This window comes from Embiotoca jacksoni, unplaced genomic scaffold, assembly GCF_022577435.1.
Source record: "Embiotoca jacksoni isolate LCO1_2020_lvr unplaced genomic scaffold, fEmbJac1.0.p SCAF_2, whole genome shotgun sequence".
Classification (NCBI taxonomy): Eukaryota; Metazoa; Chordata; class Actinopteri; family Embiotocidae; genus Embiotoca; species Embiotoca jacksoni.
In genome coordinates this window covers 22,870,675-22,876,674 of record NW_027185340.1, presented here as the reverse complement: position 1 = coordinate 22,876,674, position 6,000 = coordinate 22,870,675, and positions in this window count along the sequence as shown.

Sequence of the window (6,000 nt, the reverse complement as noted above, 5' to 3'; positions counted from 1 at the left end):
GAAATGATTAGTGGTTTTAGTCATTTTCATCCCACCGCATGTGTGTTAGTGTGTGTTTGTTTGTGCCTGAGTATAAGCAATAAAATAGAAACGGGGCACCGGGCAAACCATTCTGTGGGTGGAGGAAACTTAGAACCAATCCGATGATGACATTGCCTTTGGTCGCACTGTTGACAGTTGCTAAGCTGGAAAGATGTTATTTTGGCTTTTTGCATGAAGAGTAAATTGCAAGAACACGTGTTTCTCCAATATCAGCAGAAAAGTTTGTCCTGTGTGCGTGTGTGCTAGAAGCTTTGTCGCAGCATGCCTATGTGTGTGTGTCGGTGTGTATGTCGTCCTGGTGTTGAACCCAGCAGCCTTTCACCTCAGCTTCACCCCAGTATCTGCATCTTTTAAGGAGCTGAACTTGTAACCTGCCTTAACACTGAAGATTAGACTTGAGCCTGCCATTACAAACACAGTGAGTCATGTTCATTAGAACTGAATGGATGCACAGATCAGTCTGAGGTCAGGCCACTGACGATTAAAAAACACCAGCTGACAGACCAGCTCCTCTGTCACAGATTGTTATTCTTGATCCACGCACAGCCGCCATCTACTGTTTGTGGGAACTTCGGTAACTCAAACTGATATTTCTATTTCTTTGATTACATTGCAGATGGAGCAAACGTTTTCATTTTATTTCCTTTGGTCACATTTGATTTGTTATGGATATGTAGTGCAAGTGAAAAGCAGTGAAGCTGTAAAACTTTGTCACGGACTTGGACACATCCAAAGGCCAAGGATTTCAGTGAAAACAGACGAGTGTATATTATCTTACTGCTCTGCTTTTTCGAAGATGTCACAGAGTTATAAATTAGCCCATAAATCATCATTACAGGGTAATATCTGTGCTCCGATCCTGGTTTCGTTTGTGTAATGGATGCTGGATGCAACGAGGCCTGTGTAACACTAGACACAAAGTGTGGACCACACAGGAAACGGTTGCGGATGAAGAGCCACAAGCTGCATTCCTTTGCATCAGGATCCTTCAAGTGTCTCCCAACTCCGAACATAACCACTGTGTCTTTTTCTGTGATTACAGTTATTATTATTTTTAATGTAGTGTCAGGCTTGTGTGTGGATGTTTATTTCTGTTGCTTTTGCTGATAGTTTAAAGACTTTTAAAAATGTACAGTATATGGGGTGACATGGTGGTACAGTGGTACCCGGATGAACCCATATTATGTTACGACTGGCTCAAAACCACAACATAAGGAGGGAGAGGACACCAACTTCGATGCAAAAGAAAGGTAACATTTAAGACAAAACAAATTGGAGAGAGTGGGCGGAGCAAGGAAGCATTTATATAGGCCCAACCCACACTTTCATGCAGGTGCCCTCCACGAGTCATCAGAGGGCTGCACCGAGAACTCAGACAAACACACACACACACACACACACACACACACACACACACACACACACACACACACACACACACACACACACACACACACGCATGCACTGCAACAGTAAATACTGTCGCCTCACATTGTGGGTTCAGACCTGCTGGTCCAGACTGCATGTTCTCCCTGAGCCTGCGTGGGGTTTCTTGAAGTACTTCAGCTTCCTCCGACAGCCCCAAAGAGATGCAATGCTCGGTGGATTGGCGACTCTAAACTGGCTGTATGTGGGAGAGTGTGTTTGTCTGTCTTTCTGTGTGTCCCTGTGACGGATTGTTGAAGTGGGTGTAGCTCGCCTTCGCTCAGTCAGCTGGGACAGGCTGCAGCTCCCTCATACTGGAAGAATATATATAGATAATGGATGGATGGATGCTGAATGTATTGTGTAGACTTGTAATGGTTCATTTGTCTTGACACATAGAAACATTTACACTGGGATCAGACTTAAGTCTGTAAATTTCAATGTACACACCTCCTAGAATAAAAATGGCAGAGCTGGGACATTGGAACATTTCGGTAGCGAACCATTTGTCATCTATCAGTATTAGCATGCTCTAAATCTTAGCCCTTAAAGCTGCAGACCCTGTGATTTGTATGAATCTTGTACTATGTGTTAACTCAATTGACCAATTGACCATGTGGAGTTGACATGGGACAGAAACATGGAGCTCCCTCTTAGTTTGTTCAGTGAAAATATTTAAATTCAAACTGGCTGTGTCGATAAAAAGAGAGAAACGCAGCGTTCCTTGGTGCATTTCGGAGGATGAAGCTGCGCTGATGGTTAATAGGCAAATTAAGTTTATTATGAACATTTTGCACTTCTCTTAATGGACATTTTGATTTAATTTATTTCATCCTTGAGAATAAACAGCTCAACATGTTTTCTTTTTCATGGTAAGTATCATTAGATTGAACTGTCACAGCAAGAATTATGCATAATAATATATATTTTTTTAAGACAAATGGCAAAGAAGCTCAGGTCGTACTGAATCAGGATTTTTGTATACCATCGCACCCATAGTCTACAGTATGAACAGTACCTTGAAAAAAAGGTATTTTAGAAACTCAAAGTAAAAGGTTGTTCCAGCATCTTGGAGAAGTTGCTACAGTTCTTCTGTGGATTAAGTCTGTCTCGGTGTCTTCTGTCTCTTCACATGATCCTCGACTGACTCCTTGACTTTGAGATCAGCGCTCTGTTGGAGCCGTATGATCTGTTGCAGGACTCCTCGTTCTTCCTTTGGCTGAAGATAGTTCTTTATGACTGCTTTATGTTTGGCCCAAACTCCTGCTGCAGAACAAATTTAGGCTCAGTCAGTGATGGTGCTGCATGATGGGAAACAAATGTAGATGTTTAAACTGCCTCAACATTTTTACACAGTAATGTACAGAGCCTGGTGTATGGGAACACACGAGACATGTGCTGCTGTCAGCGCTATCGGCCAACAGGCAAGGAATGCCTTCACTGCCCTCCTTGTGGAGCCAATTTTCCCTCAGGAAGCGAAGTGACTCAGTTGTGGTTTGACATTGTTTGTGAGTGCATATTGTGTGTGTGTGTGTGTGTGTATGTGTGTTTGTGTTTTTGTGTGTATGTGTGTGTGTGTGTGAGAAAGACAGTGAGGGATACAAAGTAAGAGCAGGGGTGCACAATGCATTCTTACATTCAGTGTAATGTGTATCTATTTGAGAATGTGTGTTCAAACATTTTTGGCTGATTACAAGACTTAGTTGCAGGTCTGGCATCTTTTCTCATACCAGTCTGAGGTTTATCGGTGTCCTGAAATACACCTCTCCGTTGGTACAGACTTTGTGCTATATGTAATGTCTAAGAGGAGCATGCAGGGTGCTATCAAAAATAAAATGCACCCAGACGGCACAGGACTTGTCTCCTGGATGGGGAAATAGTCTTATGTTGTGCAAATGTTTGGCCAAGGTCAGACAACTACAACCTGACAGCCTCACACATCAATATTTTAAAGCCTCGGTACTTGAATAACAAAATAGAAGAAAAAAAAAAACATATTTCCTTGCTAAAAGCTAACGATGCAGATAGTTTTGGTTTTATGTGCTGAAGTTTTGAAATAACTTTCTGTGAGTTTTCTGTCACCACCCCAAATACAATGGAGGTGACTGGAATTCTTGCTTGTGGTGTTGAAAGTGTTGAAAAATTACAATTGAAAAATTTAAGAGGAACATCTATTTGTAGAAAGAATGTCTCTGGATAATCCACAGACCTCACTCTGAACAGTTTTCATTGGAACTACTTTCTACTGAAGAAATAGTCCGAGTGCAAGCTGTCCAGTGTGTAACCAGAACATTGTTTCTGAGAAAACCATTGCTGTTGAGGTTTTTCCACCGCTTTTTTTTCCAGTTCTTTGTGTTGGTGGCAGAAGTTTTAGAGACCGATAACTTGGGAACCTGACACACTTTGTGTGAATAGACATCACTACGCTACAGGACTGATACGGGAAGTCATTCCTGCCAGCTGCAGTATACAATGAGTCTCCTCTGTTTTCAATGTTTTAAATAAAATCAAAGCCTTGGAGACAAAGTTTCTGTCTATTTAAACACTAGAAGGATCTTAACTTGAAACACATGCAGGACGTGTTGAGTGTATATTAACACATAATGCAGTAACTTTAACAGGGCAAATGATAGCGGATCAAAACAAGGCTTCCAGTAGATGTCATGAATCAATCAATACACCTTAAGTGTGTTGCTGCCGATCGAGCTGCAGGCGAGAGGCAGAGGGGTGGGTGGAGATAGAGCAGGGGACTATTTGAATATTCATTGACCTGCATGTACAGAAAGAAGTCAAAGGTGTAGTATAGTTACATCTGAGACACTCGAAGGCAATAGTTTTTTTTTTTTTCTTGAAGCAAAACTAGCATATTAGCAGACTGCAGAGACAGCAGACACCAAAATCCAAGCACTGGCCAAGGAAACATTTGTGCAAAATTTGTAGAAATTCCTTTCAGGCTATTCTGAGCTTTTGTACACAGTGACCTTGACCTTTGACCCTCAGAACTAATGAATTAATCCTGAGGTTGACGTGCACGTTTGTGCCATAAATTTGAGGACATTCCGTGAATGCGTTTCTTCAGATATTGTGTTCACAAGAATGAATCGGCGGACCAACGAGAATATCAGCCTCCAGCTGGGTCTCCGGCGCAGATGCTTAGAAAGAAATGGAAATCTAATTTTAGATGATATTGGAACTTTAACATGTTTGATTAAGTTATGTTTGTTTCTTTTAATGGCTAATAAATGTTAACATGAAGAGCTCAGCATTTAGCTCAGAGCATAGCTGTGTCTCAGTACAGCGTCAGTGCAGCTAGCATGACTTTTTACTGTTTGATTGTAGTTGTGATGTAAGTTATCGTGTTATTGCTTTTCTTACCAACTTTGTATGTCCTTATGTTAAATGTTTAACGAGTTGGCCATGATTTGTCTGCTGTAATGCCCCACCTTCCGATTAGGTTTAATAGAATACTTGATCTTTCCATCTAGCGGGGGCTGAGTAGTTTTAGTGGAACTTATTTCTCAAGGTTGATATGCGCACGCATAAATTATTTACTGTTATTGCCGTTCTGATCAAACTAATTAAGATCTCCTTGTCAATCCTGGCTTTGCCGCAAAGTGCCGGCTCACCTTCCTCGGTCTGCACCCAGCGTTGGTCTGGCAGAGGAACAAAGTGGATGTGTGACTCTCGCAGTACTGGTCGTGCATGAGCTCAGACTGTAACTTGATGCGAATAGCTTTTCAAATAATCTCCAGAGCTATAAAAACAAATGGAGGTGATTTGCGACATATCAAGATGCTTTATGCTTCTCAGACCAACATTTAATATTCTCCAGAGCTTCATAGCTGTGTGTGACTGTCGGGGTGTATCTCAAGCGGACATATTTTAGTGTATTTTTCACCCAGAAGTTTTGGGGTGTGTGTGTGTAACACTACAGAATGAGGTGACCTCATCCGACTATGAACCACCCTTTGGGAATCCCCCAACTCTTCGTCTCGTTTGTAGGCCTCTGCATCCATGCATGTTGTGCTGGTCTGTGTAGCTCTGCCATATGCTGAGGCAATGGTTCTCCTTGGGGCACAGCTCATCCTCAGAAACAACAGCTGGGTGGTCCTGTAACTTAAATAGTGACAATGACTTGAAGGTACAACAACAATAGTGAAATAGACCAAACCGTGTCCTAATTCCTTAGACAGCCAAATATTTATGTTAGACCTTAGTACACTGAGAGAAGCTCAGCTGTAATGGGTTTTACAGCCGTGAGTCCTGACAGTAAAGTACCTGGTAATGAAAGCAAGTCCAAGCCTCTGAGTATATTCAAATAAATTCCACTTTTATTTGATCGCACTGGAGGCCATTTATTACACACACACAATAACACATTTATGCAGACACACACTTCTCCACACATGCACACCTAGTGGCTAACGGACGGAAACGGAAGACCTTCACGGAGACTATTAGCACGAAAGTGAAAAGGCAGTTCTTCCTGTGTACCGTGTCCTCTAACTCATCTCTGTTCAAGAACAACAGTAT